Source organism: Macrobrachium nipponense, chromosome 34 (genome assembly GCF_015104395.2).
Source record: "Macrobrachium nipponense isolate FS-2020 chromosome 34, ASM1510439v2, whole genome shotgun sequence".
In the NCBI taxonomy this organism is placed as follows: Eukaryota; Metazoa; Arthropoda; class Malacostraca; order Decapoda; family Palaemonidae; genus Macrobrachium; species Macrobrachium nipponense.
Window position 1 is genome coordinate 13,083,550 of NC_061095.1, and position 23,275 is coordinate 13,106,824.

The 23,275-nt window shown below is 36.9% G+C and overlaps 1 protein-coding gene across 1 annotated transcript in view; it reads left to right on the forward strand.

The window, feature by feature from the left end:
- The window catches only part of LOC135207771 (serine-arginine protein 55-like), a 39,478-nt gene extending 37,280 nt beyond the window's left edge, over positions 1-2,198 (forward strand). Inside the window, exon 7 of the mRNA XM_064239595.1 lies at positions 1-2,198. This exon is cut by the window's left edge and continues 1,020 nt beyond it. The gene's annotated coding sequence lies outside the window, so the exon portion shown is untranslated.
- Positions 2,199-23,275: the final 21,077 nt, after the last annotated feature.

Here is a 23,275-nt window from a genome sequence, read left to right on the forward strand (position 1 = left end):
TCTTAGATTATGTAAATTGTATAGTTAGTTTTCATAGTTTGTTTTCTCATAAGGGAGCGTTTCTTGGTGAATCGGCTTTATTTTTGGCGAGACATTTGGTGCTTAGAGTTAAAACAAAAACCTTTTGTTCTAAGTGCAATCTTAGTTACCACCTACTGCCAACAGTAGTAATCATTACCATAACTCTAACATTTTTAGCAAAGAATAGTACTGAATGCAAGTTTTCTTTGTTTGTGCTTTAGGCAGGATTCTTCATCCTCAGCTGCATCCTAAACTCATGTATATATAAGAATATATCTAAAGTGTGAAAATTTTTAATGCAGGGAATACAATGTAAAATATTTTGATGCAGGGAATACTGTACAATGTACAGAATTTGTATCCCAACTGAATTTTGAGTTCAGTCACTGCTGGTTTTCTGTTTTGACAGTTTGGTATTAGATGACATTCCAGCAGCTGGTTTGAATAGTTAGTTTTTTTGTACAGTAATTATGGGAAAAATTAAGGTTGTATGTTTGGTTTATCGTGTTGGTCAACATAGGTTTTATTTTGCCTTTTGTGCTATTGATTGCTAAAAGATTTTTGTACTTAAAATATAAGCAGTGTTCTATGTACCTAATGAGATACAAATTTGTGTGAAGCAGATATGTATGGAAGTTTTCTCATGTGTTTGAATTTATAGAAATATACTCTTATCTGTTTTTGATGAATGTTGAACTGTATATAATTAGGTGTTTGTGTGTAAATGTTAGATGATCTTCTATTAATTAATGACTTGCTATGGTACTTCACTGAGTTATAACCCAAGTTTAAAATGTACCTGAGCATTTTAGAAAATAATTAATTTTTTTTCGGTTAATACTATTTACAAATTTTGAATTTATATGAATTTAAAGTGAGGTACATTAATTAAAGCAAGCTAAATATTTAATGAAGCTGTGACATTTTGTTTATCCATGACCCAATAAATAATATGTGCTAATAGGAAACTGGTAATTGCATTCTATCTAAAATTAAGATAATCACAAAAACTTTAATCAAATTAATGTAAATAAAAATTAAGTACAGCTTCACTGTGGGGTTAGATATTGACTCGAGAGACAAATCTGGTTATCTGTGGGAACTTGGTTTTATGAAGACAGTCTACCAGACCTAAATAGATTAATGTTTCAGGCTAGAGAGGAAGTGGCTAAATTGTTAATAATTAAAACATTTAAAAAATGAAAAGTTAAAAAATGAAAAGAACCATTTATGACAGTAGTTCAATGGACTGCAAAACTTGTAAAGAAATGTTTCAAGAAATGTTTCATGTTTATTTTTCCAGAATGCTATAATTTATAAATTTTTAGTAAAACAAATCCTTCATGTAGTATATATTCACTAGATGGCATTGATATTGATATATTTGGTGTCTGTTTAAACTACCGAGTAATAAAGGTTCACTTCATTAACCATTTGTAAACGGAAAATACCATAGAGTACCTGTTGATCAGCCCAAAAAGAGTCTACTTGAGACTCAGAGGTCTGGAAAAACTAATCCCTATTAATAATAATAACCTGTTGAAGTAAATGTGAAATTCTCATTTTGATACATTTTTTTTTTTGTACTTTGTAAGAATTGTGCGCTGGGACTTTGGAGTCATGTGCTTTATTTTAGGATTTTCCTTTTTAGTGTATTCTAGTGATTTTAATTAATTTATCAAAAGTTTTAAGCACATTACGTAAAACTTTAATTTTCACATTCAGACTTTGCTTACAAATATATGTTATTTAATCTAGAAAGAACCTTTTTGGTACAGTATTTAATTTTACTAAATGTATTGTGGAAGGCATGAAGTATTGTGACAGTAATACAATTACGTATATGCAATTTAGGTATTTTGAGTACTGCTATTTTAGATTTTGATGACATTCCATTGTGTAGGTTTTGAAATATTTCTGCTTTCAGTTTGCATTACCATGGGGCATAAATTGTTCCTGCCACCTCCATTAAAAAAAAAAAATTGGTTACCCACCCTATCCGTTCACATAGCCTAATGTAGCAAAAAACCTGTAAAACTGTCTTTATCTGTAAGTAATGTTTTTTAATGTAATAGTTGACATGGTCCGTAATTGTCCAGTGGAGTAGAAAAAGGAACAATTTTTAATGTAGAAAATGCCAATATTTGTAATATTAAGAAATAAAAGTTTTAATATCACACGAACTATCTTTTTGGTATTTTTTTTAAATACTACAGTCAGCCTGTTTTGGTTTGGTAAATTGATTTTGTACCTATGGGAATATATCCATTACCTTTCATAAAAAAAAAGTATCCTGGAGGCTAAGCTGGAACAAATGTTGAATCTTGGTAACAAAGTAGTGACAATGGTAGAGATGGAGGGGAGACAAGGGGTAACCCCTTCCCTGCCTCATGCTCACCACTCCATTCTTTTTGTGGCTGAAATTTTTGTGTATAACCCACTGCCATTTTCTTTTTAGCTAGTTCTTGCCCTTTGCTTTATATGACTGATTTTTAAAAATTTATTTATTGTGCCTTTTGGAATGGAATGGAATATATACAGTAGTACCTCGAGATACGAAATTAATCCGTTCCGAGGTGCCTTTCGTATCATTGAGGTTTTCATATCTTGGACATTTACATGTAAAATGGCTAATCCGTTCCAAGCCCTCCAAAAAACACACCAGTAAATTTCATAATAAAGGTAAATTGACCTATAAACAATGAAATACTACAAAGTATATATTAGTGTACAAGAAATATTATTACTGTAACGTAAAATGTGGAAGCTTACCTTTCGAGTGAGGCTATCTCCGAAAGTGGCGGCAGAGGAGGAGGACGACAAACGGCAGATATGTACACTTAACTTTACGAAACACATAAAAAAATGTCAGAAAAGCAAACTAAACTCTACACATTAACAAAACTGTTGTAACACTTAACTTTACAAAAACTTAAAATAAAATTTTTTTATTTTTTTTTTTTATTTTTACATTTCTTTTACTTTTTTATACTTTTAAGTAATTTCAATTTCTTCACCACCGAATGGATGCCAGTCCGTTTACGGAATTTTTTGAACCACCCATGAGAAGCCTTGAACTCTGGGGTTTGCCATTGATGTCCCCTCTCCGCCGTCGTCTTCGGCTTGGGCAATCAAATCGCCGAAAATAGTGCTGGTCTTCTGGCAGATTACCATCTCGGTTATCGTATCGCCATCGATTTCTTGGTCCTCGATCCATACAAGAAGCAGCCTTTCCATTTCATTATGCAATTATGCACATGGCTCCTCTTGTTGGACAAAATAGTCACGCCCTTGGAAGGTGTAGCTGCTTTGATGGCTTCTTTCTGCTTAAGGATGGTGCCTATCGTCGACGGATTTCGGCCGTATTCCTTAGCGATCACACTCAACCGCAAGCCAGCTTCATACTTTTTTATTATCTCCATCTTTGTCTCCATAGAAAGCATTCTCTTCTTTCTGTGAACTTCAGCAACTTTCTTGGGACCCATGACTATATGTAATTAATTTACGTATGTAGTACGTAAACTAATTAGGTTCTCACAACACGATAAAGTAGCACAACGAAATCACTAACGAATTTACGATACTAAACAAAATCGTTGGACCGAACGAATGCCGCATGCTTATGATAAAGCTTCGGGTGCGAAGTGGCTGAGCGAAGGCACTCCACTACGTAAGATGCATGATGGGAGGGATGCTGTCCAATAGGAGAGAAGGATCTCATGGCTTGGCTAGCATCAGGAACCAATGGGAGAGCAGGAGGATGGTGGCTAGTCTACTAGAACTATGATGGCGGCGCTAGTTTCAAAATTGTTATCGGGCGAATCTCGGACTTTCAGAAACCTTTCGTATCTTGAAAACTTTTCGTATGTAGAACAGTAAAATTTTTCGTGTCAGCTTTCGTATCTCGAGTTTTTCGTAAGTTGAGCCTTTCTCGAGGTACCACTGTATAGAGTTTAAGCCAAAAGCCAAGCACAGGGACCTATGAAGTCATTCAACGATAGAAAGACAATCGAGAGTAGATGTGTGGTGGTTAAGTTATGAAGTGTTGTTTGGCCTACCCACAAACCTGCATTATGTTCATCAGACTGAGATTTAACATTAACTGTCTTTCAACTTGAGCCTCAGCAAAGAGGGGTTGGGGAATCATATGGCATTCCTTATTTTGTTCAGCATTTGGAATAGTGAGTGTAAGAGGTTTTTCATAAGTACAGGTTGGCACAAGTTGTCGTCTAGGCACACCCTTTCCTTTGTAAGTTCATCAACCAGGCTCACAAATTTGTTTCTCAGGGAGTCTGGTCTCCTTTCCCACTCAAGGGTATGCAAAGTTTTGGCATGGCCCATCATTTACCTTTTGGAAGAACTTTTCAGTGTTTCAGGTAATGAGTGCAAAGCCAGACTACCTTTACCTCATTCTACCTTAGGGGTGTCACCCACAAGTCCCAGGACATGTTCTTGGGATCAGTGGTGGCTGCTCAATAAGTTGTGTAATTACTGGGTCCTGACTGGGTACTCCATGTCTCATCCAAGCATGTAAGCTTGTTATGTCCTTGTAAGAAGCGTGAATGTGGATTGAATGTTTATCTCTTCCTTTCCTAGCGTATCAGGGCCGAAGTACACTCTGGAATCAAATGAAATTAATTACATACACAAAAACACCAATCAACTGTTTTAAATAACATAGAATGATTGCCCTCTGTTTCTTATCTCCTGACAAGGATAGAAGGCAGTTGTAGGGCTTTTTGCCAAACCTGGTTTTTACTAATAACCAGAAAAAAGCTGCCTACCAACTTGATAATGCCTACAAGAAATGTCATCGTTTCTCTGACAATGTTTCTACTCGAGTACCTAATTTTTCAGGGCTCCCAGATCCAGGCCCATATCACTTCTTTTCACCAGACTGGTAGGAGGTTACAGGAGTCATTGCATCCCTTAGAATCAAGGAGCATGACCAATATTGGTGCTGGCCATGGACAACTACTTGGTTGGCTGATGTCTTCTCTGTTGGTAGGCCCAGCAGGCACAGAGCAAACAGGTTGCACAAGCTACTCAACCTGTTTGTTCTATGCATGCTTCTCCAGATAACACACATTCAAGGAATAAGACAAGTTCATACCTTCTCTTCCCTATATGGGGCATAGAGGAGGACTAGCACCCTCTTCTCACTCAGTTCGTGTGAACATTCAGGGCACTCTAACATAAGGAAGATACCTACAATCTTTTCTACCTCATCTGTGTGGTTTGGCTCATTAGTGTGAGGCACACAAGAGGGGTGGTGCAATTTTTCTGTGTTCCCTTATGTCATCTTAGTTGCAACTAGTGTAGGAGTAGAGGTCTGAACTCCTTCTTTATCTTATCTGTCTTCTCTAGTGAGAGCTTGTCTGGTTCTTTGGCTGGAGGGGGGATCCCTTAAGGGTTCCCCTCCTACAAAACCCTTACAGGCTAAACTGGAGCAGCAGTCCAGGGAGGTTATTTTGCAAACATAATAATCTCAGACTTTTCATCTGCCCACAATGTTGTCTACAAAGCTCTCCTTAAGGAGAGCACTGGAAAAGCGATAAGTCATACAAGTTCCAATGTTCCAGGTTGGCTCATGGTGTTTTCGGGGAGATGAACACTATGGTCTTTGGGTCAAAGTTCTTTTGCCTCCAACAGATTGAGTAAGCTCCTCCCCTGCTGCTCCCAGACCAGCAGAGGTATCATACTCTGGAGGATACAGAGGCTATTAATATGACAAATTTTCTAAGAAAATTTGTGTTTTTCATAGCTACAAACCTGAGGTCTTACCAGTAGGATAATTTTTAGTGCCTAGTTGGATCCGGTTAAATTGCAGATGAAAGCAATGAATCTTGTGAGATCTGGCAACACGTGCCTATATTGGGTGAACAGTGGTCAAGGACCATGCACCCACACCGCAGCGTCAGTCTTTCTTAAAACCGCCTGGACAAGAGTTGTGGTTGACCTCTCTCGGCCTTTACCTGGTTCATTGCCCGTTTTCATTTGTGTGTGTGTGCGCGCGTGCCCTGGAACTCCAGGTTTTCCGTGTTCTGGTTTTTTGGCTTCGGCTGCGACTGATCCACACGTCACTTGTAGTGGGTGCCATTCTACGTTTGTACAATAACGAATCCTTGCATAGAATGCCGTGCATGGCCTAGAGAGCAGTGGAAGTTATTTCATAGTAAGAGGAAGCATCGTAGAGTTTCTACTCTTCTTTCGTGGGAGGGTTTTTCTTTTCCTCTTCTTGATGCTTTGTCTCCTGTCGCTGTTACACTCCATGCTAGTGTTGTGCCTTTGTCCCCTTCCTTTTCTTCCATCAATTTGTTGTTGGAAGTATCGGGAGACCTTCAGGCTGATTTATGTAATGTCACCCCTTCTTCCTCCGGAGTTAATTTGATTCCTGAAAGGGAGGAGGCTTTTTCATCAGTCTTATATTTCAGATTCGAAGGCGTCCAAAATGGTGGCGCTCTGGGGGATGCTTGGGCAAAGGGGTCCACCCTCCTTAGAGGGTTTGCTGACACACTTCTTGGATGCTCACTACCCTGCTCATGCTGTCCAGGCCCTCCCCCCTCCTCCTGGCCTTGTCTTCTTTGGTAGCTGATGTCAGCCATATTATATTGCTCCGCCAGTGACGATTACTGCTTCTTCGAGTAAGAAGGAAGCCGTGGCGTCAGCCCCACTAGTGATGTCACGGGGTCAGCCCTTCTGTATCCCTTTGCCAGTGGTGTCTGCTTCCCGTTCGGATCGAGGGGAAGCCGTGTCGTCATCGCCGCTTATGGCGTCACTTCCATTGATGACGTCATCTCTGCCATCCAGTTCACTGCATCTCCCTTCCATGTCATCGGCTCCTTCTCTTGCTGATCCTTCTGAGGCTTTATGCCAGGCGGTTCTCAAGAGATTGGACTCTGTTTTAGAAGATAGGTTAGCTGCCATGTTGGCTGGGAGGACTGGAAGCAAGCGTATAATAGAAAGAGGCATATGAAAAGGATTGGATTGCATGCCTGCATCACAATGACAATATTTGTTTGTATGGTATTTTTACGTTGCATGGAACCAGTGGTTATTCAGCAAATTCAGAAATACACATCTCTCACACCACAATGGAATGCCTGAGAATTGAACTCGTGGCCAAGGTGGCACGCCAACACCACACCGACCATGCCACTGAGGCGCTACAATGACAATGTGTATCTTACCAGGAAACATATTTTAGAGCATTACATCGTAGCCAATTTAAAGAGATTAAGACCATGAAAAGGATAATTGTCTACAAATCATAATATCATATACTGTTGCTCAAGCCTGGTCAGCACCCTTGTAGTGCAGAATAGTATCAACCGTCAAGTGAAGCAGGAATCGACCAGTGTATTATATGCATTTAAATATTCCAATATTGCAATACTACCACTCTGACAAAGGATTGCAAGACAACACAACCAGGGGCAATATTTCAACATTATGAAGACATCCATGACTGTAAATTGACACTGGATGAATGATTAGAAATGAAACAGATTTTGCATAAAGAAGCCCAGTTCCACATACTTCAAATAGTGATTCTCCAACATTTTGAGAATCCAAAGAGAGAAACGAGATAGGATACCCTTGAATATGACAGATATTACGACAACAAAGCCAATCAAAACTGTCAGCTAGAGATGGAAACCATACCTTTTGTTACACTCCTTGTTAGTGTCACTACCGAGCAAGAAAGCAGAATAGAACCAGAAATGCCCCAGCTGCCACAGAGACAAGTAGTGAAAGAGTGAGACCTGCTGTCCAATAGAAATTCATCACTCCCTTGAAGATATCTGTACATTTGTTCTGAAGGGAATACGAATCCATGCTTTCATTGATGGAATACTTATGGCAAAGCTCGCTGCAGCTGTCTGCTGACTTGAAAAACACATGGCATACATTCCAAATGGCTCTGTATTTTGAAATGTTCATAAGTTGGTCTTCTCACCTATTTAAGTATACAATATAATATAAAGTTAATATGTACAGTAGTGTAGATGTAAACATGGAGTAATTCACACGTGCAAGGTTCTCATGATATTAAAATGTGAATTGGGAACTCAAATGATTACAATAAAACAGAAGATTAATAACATTTCTTTAATAAATTTCTTAAAAACAACATACTAAAGAGTCTAGTCTACAGCACAACATGTATGACACAATACTTGCTACATATAATTCATGGTAAGTAAACAAAACAATTTAAAGAGGCAAATTTACTGAATTTTAAAACAAATGAATACAGTATAAAGAATTATAAAGTTACTGGATAAAAATATACTCAAGGTGCAAAAACCATGGTAAACTGCTGTAGGTAAAAGGAGTTTTATGGTATGAGGTAACCTATACACACCTGAAGACTGAACTGCTAACCAGTTTACATAAAAATTTGACGTTCGGCATGTATAGCTAGAGCCTAACATCATCATAACTCGGTGCCTACCCATACCATTTATTTTCCCCATGCTTCATTAAAATTTCACTAGAATTTCATTTATTGTTCCTTTTATTCTAATTAACAAACTCCCACCAATTTACAGAGTATTTTAATCCCTGACAACCAGGCTGAAAAAACATGCACAGCACCCCAGGTCGTGGAAACTTGAGGTCCGCTAATTTAAGAAAATGCACATCAAGGGAAAGAAGATATGCAATTGTAGAAGGAGTAACAAATAAATTCTATAAAATTCTCCCTACCTTCCACAAGAAGCTGGAGGAAAAAAAAAACTACATTGACAACAAACTGTGGTGCCTCTTTTACAAAACAATCATAAACTTTACCAAGTTATACATTTTTTTTTTCATTTAAATAATTTTATATTATTTTGTAAAATTATAATTATGTACAACTCACACAATATCCAAAGAGACAAGAACTAAAATTAGTAACAAATTCTGAGTATAAAATATTTAGGTAAATTTACTGAGATTGAAGATGCAATAATTTTTTTTAATATTTCTTTGTAAAATTATAGTTATAACTGACAAATATACTATCATAAAAGATAAGAACTAAAACAAACAGGCACCCCTGGGTATATTTATGAGCAAATATATAAAAAGCCATCATGAGAGAGAGGAGGCTGGCAGTACGTCTCCTTGAAGCCAAGTACATAACGAAGTCATGAACCGCCTTGAATCAGTGAGCTGAGCCAGTCTAAAAGTTGCCATTAGTGAATTTATGGGCTATAGAAGTACATAATGGAACCTCTTTCTGCCCAATTCCTTCAAACTGATGGCGCATAATATTGATGCCCAGCATGAGTGAATCCATTCACCACACAACATTAAAGGTTACAGACAGGATGTGGTGGTTTCTCATCTAATCGCCCTATATCTGGCAAAATCACTAACCTTGCATCCTGACAGTTTCATTTTCTCTCAAAAGATGGACTTGTCCAGCAGTCTCCCTTCCATCTGAAAGGGAGGATGGTGGTGAAAAATCTGTATGAGATCCACAAATCAAGTGTTTTTGTTTTACTGGAGTTCAGCCTCATGCCCCCAACAAATACACCAATTCATTAATCTGCTCCATGTCTCAACTGTGACTAAGAGCAGCTTCATTTCTCAGAGAGGAGACTTTTACTACACCCACAAGTGTTGCGTCATTGACAAATTGAACAGTCTTCTATTCCAGGCCAACAATCACATCACTTGTGCGCACTATAAATAACAGTGGAACTCCAGACGCAATAGGTCTCAGTTTGCTAAAGATCCCATCAACATTAACTCGATGCTGCCTACCTGTGAGGATATCCTCAAGTAAACTTAAAATTTATCCACCCACACCAATCTTGGGAGACAACACACTAGAAACCTTTGAAAAAAAAAGGTCAAAATCATCAGGATCTCCACCCCAGCTATCAAAATTATCAGGAATTTTCTTAACATCCTCAGAGCAAAATGCAAATTTTGTAGTAGCTTCAGAATGACAACTATAAAAAAAATAAAAAATGGATCTTCTGAGCTGGTTGCTCAACTTTGAAAAGCTCGAAGACGACGTTCAGCCTTTTCCTAAGGGATAGTAATCCATCTACCATCATCTCTTAGTAGTGGCGGAATGGAAGATGTCTGACCCTAAGATGACGCCACTTTGGTCCACTACAGATGAGGCTGAGCAATTCCTTCAAGTTTCCTCTTTAAGGAATTGTTGTAATATCTCTTGGCTATACCATTTGGTGAATTCTATTCACACAGTGAGACTCAACAAAAATGGTGTCATTTTCATGTGAATTATTAAAGTCTCCACGTGTTGAATTTGGTGTTAGTCTGGGTAAGATTTGTTTAATGCTAGTGTTATTTATAAAATCTTCAGTCAGCACACCTTAACTCCTAAAGTCCTGCAAACAATGCCATCCAAAATAAACTTTCCTAATCAGTAACTAACCCTCCTGAGACAAATCAATAATTTAATTCTCTGCTGTATTTATGATGGCCATTATGCTTACCTAAACCTGAAGGTATTGTCTTACAACCAGAATAGCCTAAATACTTAAGTCAGTGATCTTATCACCCAACTTGTAAAACAAACGTATAAATAATCTATCATGATAAAATTATGTAACAACACTCTTATGATAGTACAGTTAGGCTGCAGTGATTTACATCACTATTCATTCAGGGAACAACTGTATGAAAACTCAAGTTCAATCCACGAAATTTGATGTTCAAGCACTGCCAGCAAACTATCAACAATCCAACATGCCAACACTTGCAGCCTGTTACATCATCTCAATAATTCAACCCTGTGGTCGGGGTGTAAGAATGCCACCACTGAAGGTCCTGTGTGTCGTAAACGGCGACTAAAAGGATAACTGCTGCCTTGCAGTCTTACTTTTTAAGTAAAATGCTAGGCCCACTGCTAATAACTGTGGAAACTGCTGCCTTGCAAGTGGACTTATTAGTCAAAGTTGAGGCCCGCCGCCAATAACTGTAGTTGATGACAGCAAGGGCATGTGGTTGTAAAAACTCCTTTGCCAAATAATAAACCATGCCCGATGTTGTAAGGAAAGGCGCATCAGGCAACCAACCTCTAGTTGGGATTACGGTGGGAAAGAAGATATCATGCCAACAGATCAGCCCAACATTACATTTTTTTCCCACAAACAATGGCTGACAGATTGCGCTTCTCCAAGGACTGCAGGCCGCATCTGAGCAAATCAGGAATGTGCACTACCAACAACTTACTATCACTCACTCGTCACGCATTCTTTGCCTGACGCACTTTCCTGACAATGCAACCAAACTTCTCTGTCAGGGTGATCCCTATCATCACATTACACCTGTGTTGAGTGTCTCCAGTAGTACTAACATGAGTGAGAAAAATTACTAATAAAAATTTTAATTCAGTATTAAAATCTAAAATAATAGTAACTACATAAACATTGGACAATATACAACCACCATAAAGGAAGGGCAAGATGCTGCAGTGTAAACAAAGGGCACAAACACAACACAAAAGCATATCTTAACTAGCACAAGACAGCTTGGAACAAAATGAGAGAGCTCACCCAGCTCAGTTACAGGTGACCCATAGGGTTCCTTGTTAGCCATTTGTTTTTCAAGTCAGCAGACATCTGCAGCATACTTTGTGCAAAGTACTCATATATAAAAGTGTAGGTTTGTGTTCCCTTCGAAACAATTGTAAAAGATGTCTGGAAAAACTAAGCCCTATTAACAATAATAACTTCAAGGGAATGATAAATTTCTATTGGTCAGAGGTCTCACTCTTTCAGTGTGTGGCAGCTAGCACATTTCTGGTTCTATTATGATTTCTGCCTGGCTAGTGGCATTACCAAAGTGTGTAACGAAGGGTGTGATGTTTATCTCCAGCTGACAGTTTTGATTGGCTTTGTTGTCCATATTTCTGTCTTATTCAGGTGTTCTGTCACTCATTTCTCCCTTCGGATTCTCAAAATATTTAAGAAGGGACGATGAAGTCCATATTCCTTTGTATGCTTTATGTAGGGAGACGCTATCATTATGATGTGTAGACAACTGCCTCTTTTCGTGGCCTTGATCTCCTTCAATTAGCTATGACATACTCCTCTAAAATATGTTTCCTGATGTGATATACATCATCACTGTGATGCTGGCATACAATCCAACCCTCTTCATGTGCATCTTTCTATTAGTATACTGAAGATGGGTAGCCTCTGAATCCTCCAGAGTATAGTACCTGTGCTGGTCTGCCATCAGCAGGGGAGGAGCTTACTCAATCTGTTGTAGGCAAAAGAACTCTGTGACCCACAGATAAGGGTGTTCACATTCCACAAAACCATGAGCTAACCAAGAACCACAGGATCTTGTGTGACGTCGCTTTTCCAGTGCTTTCCCTAAGGAAAGCTTACTAGACATCATAAGATATAAGGGAACAGAGAGAAATAGCACCTCCCCACTCACGTGCCTCTGGCTGAAGTACGTAAACCAAACACACGAGACAGAAAAGATTGCAGATCTCTCCCTCATGTTCGAGTGCCCTGAATGTTCACACAAACTGCCTACCAACAGAGAAAACATCAACCAAGTACTAGTTGTCCATGGCCAGCCCACCAACATTGGTCACGCTTTTCACTATTCCAAGAGAAAACTAGGCCAAGGGACACAGAAAATCTAAGAGAAATACTAGACCATAGGAGACAGAAAAATATAGGCAGAGGACACACACACACAAAAAGACAAAGAACACAGATGTCAAGCTACTCATCCACAATCCAAAATAAAACAAAAAGTCCCCGTAGGGGAGTAGTGCCGTCATCACACGTCATGCTGTGCACTGTAGGCATTACTTGGGGTTCTTTGCAGCGTTCCTTCGACCATTGACTGCAACCCCTTTCGTTCCTTTTCCTGTACTTTGCACCTTCTCCTAACAATTGATTCATAGTACAACTGTAAGGTTTTCCTCCTCTTATACCTTTTAAACCTTCCACTGTCAATAAGTATCAGTTTCAATCCTGAATGACCTCGTGTCTCTGCTTGGCCTCTGGCCTACATTTTATATTCAATTCAACAATCACACAGGGAAGAGAGAGAACAGGTGCATCCTCTTAGTCTGCAGGTTGAAGAAAAAGTGGAGTGGCAAGATACACTTCTCCACTAATTACTTTAATAATATTCAACAAGCATTCAACTCTGCACAAAAGGAACCTCTCAATATTAAAAATTTATCCTTGTATCTGTCTTGGAACCATTTAATTTTTGTGGTGTTTGTTTGTTTGTATGGTGCTTTTACATTGCATGGAACAAGTGGTTATTCAGCAACGGGACCAACGGCTTTACGTGACTTCCGAACCACGTCGAGAGTGAACTTCTATCACCAGAAATACACATCTCTCGCTCCTCAATGGAATGGCCGAGAACGTGTGGTCTTGTATGCTGTTCAAGACATTTTATTTTGTAACTGACATTTACGATGATTTTTGTAATTGACAAGTAGTATTTTTAGTACTGGAGTGCAATTATTTCTAATAATGACCCATTTTCATTTGCCTGAAAGACATTACTTTTAATGGCCATTGTTAATAAGGAATTATCATTATGTTTGTTTGTATGGTGCTTTTACGTTGCATGGAACCAGTGGTTATTCAGCAACGGGACCAACGGCTTTACTTGACTTCCGAACCACGTCGAGAGTGAACTTTTATCACCAGAAATACACATCTCTCACTCCTCAATGGAATGGCCGAGAATCGAACCCGCGACCACCGATGTGGGACGCAAACACCATACCAACCACGCCACTGAGGTGCTTATTTTATTATCATTATCATTATGGTATCCCATAGGGGAAGTCAAAATAAATTGGGATTGGAAGGCATCTTCACATTGTTATATGCACAAAGTCAAGTCATACATGTGTTTGAATTATCTGGTTGGGGTAAATCTCCAGGTTTTTTCATTTCCATACAGTAATCTTCAGCATATATGTACTAAATGTTTTGCAAGGGACTTAATAAAAGTGGCCTGAAAATATCCTGTGGCTACTATGAAGCTACATTTAAATGACGGACGAACCCCTCTAAAATGGCCCACCTATAGCTTATAAATTGATATATGCAATGCCCCTGACCATGTTGGCTACTTAATATTTGCGGGTGGGGATGCACGCCATCCAATCTAGACCCCCTCCTTGTACTAAATGTCCAGAAACATATTCAAGGCCATGCAGATGTTTTCCTTTGAAGGTAAATCCTGATGAAAAAAAAACCTAATTTAGATCTGATCATTTATGTTAGGTCAAGTTTTGAGATAGTTCCAAGTAGGTGTTCTCAGAAGCCACCAACCTAATGGAAAGGTCTTAAGAGTCTGTTTGTATGACAGAGTTTATTCCCAATTGAATTGTCTTCTTGAGCTGGATGATTAAAACAATCCAGTATTATATTCAGTATTATATTCATAGAATAATCCCCAATTCATATGGAACAAACCTATGAGGGCCACTGACTTGAAATTCAAGCTTCCAAAGAGTACAGTGTTCTTTTGAAAGAATGGAGACTGAACACTGCAAAAACCGTAACACTTCATGAACTTCCTTACCTGTAAAATTCAAAGCTGATGAATATATATCATATGAAAGGTTACTTGGAACTGATTATTTTTGTAGAGTCATACATGGAAAATGCTGTCTTTCATTTAAAATGTGCTAAGTAAACAATAAAACTATTATGGAAATAACTAACAAACCTATACAGAACATGCCAAATAAAAAAAATATAAATGATAAATAATTGAGAACTACAACAGACTCACAGGAGTCAGACTTGAAGGAAGAAAAGAACCACATTTTAGGGTATCCAATAGATATATGTATGCTCCTTGGTAGTCATGACTACAAGAATATTATTCATGAAAATTAAGTTCCATTATAAAAATGTATAAAAATGTGTATAATCCAAGGCTAAAATGCTAAAGAATTTACAATAAAACATTTTTCAGATATTAAACTAAATACTACCTTTCAGAAACAGAGAAAAGTTTGTCATTTAGTACACAGGAAAACAACGGCAAATGGGTATCTGTTGTCCGGCTACGACACTCGCAAGTAAACATTACTTTCCTTGAGTTGTGGTCAGAAAGGCACAAGTTAGAGGTGCAGAAAAGATAATTATCTGTATAATAATAAAACATATAATTTATAAAGAAAAAATCCGTTAGATAAAAAAAACAAGTGATTGTCTAAATTCTATTCAGCATCAAATTACAATTTAAGTATAGAGAGGTGTATCAAGTATATTCTTTATTCCTATACTCTGTTTTTTTCCATCTGTCCATCCGCCTGTGGTGTTTTTGTATGGTAACACTGCGTTCCGGGCTTTCGATACTTACATTTAGCTTACATTTAACAATAATAACAATATCCTATTTCGAATATTAACGGTGCAATTCGGATACAGTAAATTATTAAAACACTTTTCAGTTGCAAATGTACACCCAGATATCCTGTTATTTCCTAAAACTTACACAGCGTAACTATCTAAAGCCCGGGACGCAGTGTTACCATACAAAATCACCACAGGCGGGTGGACAGATGGAAAAAAACAGAGTATAGTTTCCAAGAACATCATAAGTACATCAATTCTGAGTGTTTTGTTTCTTGATAGGAGACATTGATAATAATAATGATAATAATAAGAGGCTCACATCATTACAAAATAGTGAATAAATAACATACATTCTCCATTAACCATTTATTACTGTGACAAATTTTCAAGAAAAAAATATTAACATTACCCACCCAGACAGTCAAATTGTGAAACTTTCATTCTGTAGTAGTAATGATAGTTGTGAAGAGGCAAATAGCCTTGACAAAATCATATTGAAATGTAGTTCCTAGTTTCCTCAAGACAAAAGTCGACTACCTTACAAATTACAATAAAACGAGGCCCATCAGTCTATATAAACAAGAGCATCAGTCTATATAAACAAAGAGTATAAAGAATACAATATACACATGCTTATTTGGTTATCTGAAAATCACACACTATCCAACTTCCAGCTGTACACTTCAATCATGAATGAAAATACTCTCTCGACCATTTATCAAAAATTTTTTTCCTTTTTTGTTTTTTTATTAAATGTTCAACAAACAGCACACCTCCACCTCAAAATTATATTCAATCATGCTTCAATACAGCAAAAAAAAATAATTTTGTCATTTTGGCAACTAACTAAGGGTAGTTAAACTTGGACAAAAGCTATAATGTGATGTATTCTCTTAACATTATGAAAACATGACTGATAACTGATTGGACAAAAAAGCTACTTCATTTGTACCAATATAAACAACATGGTATCCAGTATACAGAACTGTGTGCAATTAATGTAATACCACATTTATACACAAATTCCAAAAAGAAAACCTGCAAGAAGCCCGTTATTTCTAAATGTGTCTCTTTAAGCCATATTAATGTGTACATTATCAGATATCCACAAAATGCATTAATGAACCTAAGGTTCACAAAACTAAAAAACTAAATCTTTTGAGTTAGAGGCCTAAAGTATTTACAACTATCATACTTTAACCTTAACTATTCTGGGTAATCTGTTCGTTATATAATCAATGAACAAAAAAAGTAGGTAAAAGCATCAAACTTTCCTTGAAAACATTGTTCTACATCTTGAAAGCACTCATTATTCTACAACATTTTATTAAGGTTCATCACCAATATGGCATTTTAATTTTGGAATACTAAAAAATGACATAACAGGAATTTATTCCACATTTGCAACCCTGACTTCTCATGATAAAAATAGTCATCAGTGCCTAGGCTTCTCAAATAAAATGGAGGGATAATAATGCCCAATATATATTCAAAGTAAATATTAAATGCCCTTCGTTATTAAACAGCACAACCTTCAGCAAATAAAACCCCTGTACTTAAGCACAACCCACAGCAACATAATTAACAAATGAAAGATGCCCTTCCAAAATGTGAGAACCTTCTCAACCACTTAATGCTACTGAATTCCTACATTAAAATAACTTTATACTGAATCATGATTTTATTTTCTTATTTCTTCTTCTACCTATACCTATTGATCAAAGACATATAATCCTACTAAACTAATTGTCTTCAGCATCCCCATTCGGAGTTCGTGAACGGGATCTGCTGTAGCTTTTCTCCCTGTCTGGTGACCTGCTACGGCTCCTAGAGTGGGATAACTAATGCTTTGTTATTCAAGTACAGATCATACCTCAACTGTATGTGAGATACCTTCTTTTTTATAAACAAATGTTCAACATATTTTTAAAAACAAATGTTCAGATTTTAGGAAAGATATTGAAATCCAACAGAGACCTTTTAGTAACTGGAAATCAACTGGTAACATTCTTAAAATGGAGAAGTACATGTACCTATTAAACCAAATTCTGATATGGTACAATACTTAACTTGCATAAAGGATACCAGACTCCTAAGAACAATATAAACACCCATTCTAAACCTCAAAATAGCTGCTATTACAACTAAAATTGGGGGGAAAAATCACTGAGGTAAATAAAAAAAAATAATTAACATGTAACAGCAGCTTACCTTGACTTAGACTTTTCCTTAGACTGGGATCGAGAACGAGGAGATCTGGATCTAGATCTTGATTTAGAATGAGACTTCTTCTCACGTTTTTCTCTGTCAATTTCACACAAATCATGCATTTCATTAGTATTAAATTTAATGAAATGCCAAATCAAAAAATAAAATTTTCAAATCAAAGACAAACCTCAAAAGATGATGCTTTTGACATACTGTAAGTGGAAATATTAGTTAAAGTTCGTAACCCAATGTACTATTCTATTTGCATTTTACAGTTCATACCTGTACTCCATGCACAATTATTAGCATCAATTCCTCAAGATGTCATAAGTTTTTTTTATGAAACGGCAATCCTATTAAGTAATCCAAGCAAGCTAGTTTCATCTTCTCTATACATCTAAGTAAAAGTATCTTTTTTATAACAATTTTGAAATTTCCACTTGAATCATCCAAAACTCAAGAAACATTTATAAAATGATCATCCAAACTTCAGTATTCTATGATGATCCAAAATACTTATTCTATAAAATGCCTTAATATTAGAAACATCCTCCACAGACTCCTCCTTTTTTGTTTTTAAGTATACTACCAGGCGTATGGGTACATAAAGATTTCCATTGTTCCAGGAGATTGGTGAAGAGTTGCTTAACCTTGATCCAGCAAGGCTGCAGGAAGGCAGCAGCAAGAGGCAACACTGCAGCAAAACATGGCAAAATACCCCATGAGTTGTAGGGTCATGTTTAATAATGCAAAACTTGATTATGCAAGAAAGTGATGATCTACAGCTGAAGGTAGTGAACCACAGGAAAAGTATGCTAAACAGCATCAAATAAGTCATGACACTGAAGCAAGCAGGAGAGCAAGCCAATCATGGTCAAAGCCAATGACATAAACGTTCTTGTGATTGGCTTGAGTGTGTTCCTAACTCTGCAAAACATAGGTCTGCAGCAGCTATGGTTTGCATTTGGCCATGGAAAGAGCAATTCGACGGATTGGCATTCACAACCTGTACAACAATGTTGGTCAAGAGAAGGCCAAAGGCATACCATTCATCCATGCATTTACAGGTTGTGATGCAGTCTCAGCCTTAAGACTTAAAAGGCAAGAAAACAGCATTGCAGACATGGGACATTTTTCCAGAGGCCACCAGTTTTTTTCCAAACTCAGCAAGTACCCACCAACCATCAAAGATGGTGATTTGAATATTCTGGAGAAATTTGTGGTCCTCATGTATGACAGCTCAAGCACTGTTGACAATGTAGATGAGGCCAGGCTTGACTTGTCTGCCAGAAATCAGCGACCATTTGAAGCCATCCCTCCAATAACAGCAGCTCTGTTTCTACACACCAAACATTCAGCATATCAAACAGGCTGTGAATGGGGCCTGTGGGAAGAGTAAACCAATTCCTGATGATTAAAGGTCCTCTCTAAAAACGAGAAAAGTTTTTTTTATGGGACTTTACCGTGAACTAAACAGCAAAACCGCTTCTTAAAAGATGGGAGAAATCAGTTGTCAGGTTAAACCAAAGACAGGGAGGGGATCCCAAATCTGGACACCAGACACAGAAGTGTCTAAACCGGACAACCTCGAGATTCTCGAGTTTCACAACCAGGATTTGGGATAGTGGTCCGTTAAGTGTTACATGACCACCCGGAAGAAGAGAGACCTCTGTCCAACACTCAAGGATAATGGCTCAAAACAGCTCCAAAGGCACAGCGACAGTATCTAGACGAGAAACTGAGCAGGGACACACACACAAAATGCCTTTGTCTTAAGACAGACGCATTAAAAAATGAGAATTCATTATTACACATTAGGACGGAATCGGACGGTATGGTGGAAAAAAAAAACACACAAAGCTGACAGACTCAGTTTTTACAAGATTCAGCAAACTGAACTACGTGCTATCTTACAAATACATTTAAAACTAACGTGTACATCCCAAACATTGACACGAGTGAGTCTGGTTTCGTGAAAGGGATCTGAAAAAGGTTGACAATGCACAGAACATAATTATGTGATGAGGGACTGAACTTCAATAGATCATGGGATTCCCTTCGGGTGTCCACCTGAAATCAGAACAGGCTGACGATGAGATCACTCTAAAACCTACTGTGAATAATAATGATGGGGTGAAATGATGACTAGTTATGCAAAGTTAAATCATCAGCAAATACATGACGGTACAAACTGTCGACTTACATAACCCTAAAACCAACCCTATGAAAAGAAACGTTGCGGTACCAGCAATGCATTAACCACAGAAATAGTGAGTGAAACGTAATGAGATACGTTTACCGAAAGGAAAAGAAGTGGCGCAAGCTGTAAGTCAGGATAACAAAGTCCTGTGTCACACTCTGTCAAATGCCTCAGAAATGTCAATGGTGACGATAACAGAATAGCAAAGGTCTTGCTGCAAAAAATAACATCAGTAAAACGGGAAGAAAGTTCAAAGTGGATTAAGCTTCAGAGTATTTCCGAAACCATCTATCTATCTATCTATCTATCTATCTATCTATCTATCTATCTATCTATCTATATATATATATATAGATATATATATATATATAATATATAAATATATATATATATTTCTTCTTTCATTTATTTGGCATTTCGAGACTGTCAATAAAGATCGAATCCTGGGTATGAAATGAGTCATTGCGGTCCTATTGATATATAGAGATGCTGAATGTGACCAACATAATCCCTCATTATATATATATATATATATATATATATATATATATATATATATATATATATACGTATATATATATAGATATATATATATATATATATATATATATATATATATTATATATATATACTATATATATATATATATATATATATATATATATATAACTATATATATATATATATATATATATATATTATATACATATATATATATATATATATATATATATATATATATATATATATATATATATATATATATATATATATATATATATATATATATATATATATATATATATATATATATATATATATATATATATATATTATATATATATAATATATATATATATATGTATATATATATATATATATATATATATATATATATATGTATATATATATATATATATATATATATATATATATATATATATATATATATATATATATATAATACATATATCTATATATATATATATAATATATATATATATATATATTATATATATATATATATATATATATTTATTACCAGCGAAGGGCCCCCCGGTATTTAATATTTGGTATGCGTTTTAGTCATAGCGTTAGGCAAACTGGTAACCCTCAGTCTCTTCTCTCTCTCTCTCTCTCAAAGCGATCACTGGCAAAAGCCCTCTCTGTCTCTCTCTCTCTCTCTCTCTCTCTCTCTCTCCATTCCATCAGGTCATCAAATTAGAGTCGGAGTTACAAAAATACATACGTTTATTCAAAGTAAAGTATTAGTTGAATAATTCATGCTCTTACAAGATAATTATTGGAATGATAATAGCTCAAGTCTCACAGACAACTAAGTCAGATAACCCCCGGTATTTAAATGTCTTAATCAGTAATTAGTCACACCAATTATCTCTTCTCCAAAATACAGTCCCCTCACTAGGACACTCGGTCCCCTAGGACACTCGGTCCCCTAGGACAGTTGGTCCCCTCACTAGAACAGCCTGTTTAAAAGACAGAACACACTAGTGAGCACACACACAATTGTAAAGACAAAGTCAAAAGATTTAATGAAATGGAACATCTTTACAATATCAAAACAAGCCATCCCTTTGGCTAAAGTATGATAACACTTACCCATTACAGCTTGGAAAATCACTTAAACAAAAAATACATTATAGAACCATTCAGGCTCTTTCTCCCCAAGGCAGCTGTCTCTCCCATTCTGCCTAAAACTCCCCGTTATCAACGGACATAGTTTGTACACGCACACACGAATTCCCACTCTTCGCCAACACCCCAATTAACTGGTCGCAGCCAGTTTTCAAAGGCACCTTGAACAATAGCCTCACGACACTGATATGCTTAAGTAAAAAACTTTAACATCATACCACCCAAAAAGAGATGTCAGCATTCTTAGGTCATCGCTTCAGACTCTGTCTCCATGGGAAGTTAAAAGTGATCAATCTGCACATCACATTATAATGGTACATTAAACATATTATTAATCATAGCCTGCTTTTGTCTTACAGCATGCACGGCCACTACCCTGGCTAGCCCCTGCCTAGCCATAGCTCACATAAAACAGCTCATATAAATATAAAACACATTGGCCGGCTCAAAAAAAAATATAAGTAACTGCACGTCTCTGGCATTATAAAGTAATGTCTATCACGCTTCATCTCCAATAACACTTGGGCGTATAAATTTTCCCTAATTTTGGACTTCTTGAATATCCCTCTTTGTCTGCAACTTCCTGCACAGACTGTAGCAAGCTGTAGGAAGGCAAAAGGCCTCCCTGTGGAAAACATCCAACGGCTTCTGTAGACCCAAAAGCACTGTAGAACTCTGTAGACTCGAAGAAACTCTTGTAAGTACCCTGGGCAAACGACAGCAACATCTCTGCACGGCTGGTGGGCGTCTTGCTAGCGTCGGGGAACGACGATTATGGTGTGTTTAAGTATGTCAGTCAAGACATACTACTTCTATCAGATAATGACCACAAAAATTCAGAAATACTAACTGAACGTCTCCCAATTAACTCCATTTAATATGACCACTAAATCATAAGTCATTATCTCAACTCGCAAAGACAAAAAAAAAACCCATTAAGTTCTCTAACTCAATTCTCCAACAATAAAAGAAAAACTTCACCAAATTCACGCACTAACGCACACAATCCAGAACTCACAGTAACTCCATGGACTTCTGCAATCACATTTCAAACTCAAAAGTTCTCACAAGTAAAAAAAAGAAAAAAGGCAATGAGACCAAGAAAAAAAAATCATGTAACAAGCCCAGACCCAAAATTATCACTGAAAAATGTTCTCTCAAGCTCTTATATTTCAACAACCCACAAAATCAGTAAAAATCTCCAATGTTTAACAGCAAAAACCCCTCACTGCGCATGTAATTAATTACAATGAGACTTAATGTCAAACGCCCATCTATGTAATTCACAACCCCTATAAATTACATCTCCTGTCCCAACAGAAATGCTATTTAAAGCTCAATCCCCAGTTACATCTCTCGTAGGAAAAGGAAAAAAAAATAAAAAAAAAAAAGATAATAAGAAGTGAACTTCCCCCATCACAAAGCACATAACATATGCATGATATACATAACCCTGCATTTTCCCCAACAAATGCAATATGCATAGTTACGGAATTTGCCCATCGCAACTTTTCAAGCGACCGGACACGGCCAAAAAGCAAACTCTTACACGTGCGTTTTCATGAAATGCTATGGTCAACATTTCCAGATATTACAAAAATTCTGAGCAATCACGACTAGAGGAAGAGAGTCATCACACCGGACTCATCACAGCTTTGTCAGCAAAAAAAATCCACCTGCGGACACGTGTGCTCGAACTGCAGCATAAAAATGTCCAGTCAGACTTCCAACTTCGGAAACTCATGATTCTCAAAAAAAGGTTCTGTACTGACACTAAGTAAGCACATTTCACTAAATTATCTCCAGGATATGAATAAGCTGCTCAAAGATTGTCTCGAAGACATATCTCTCACAT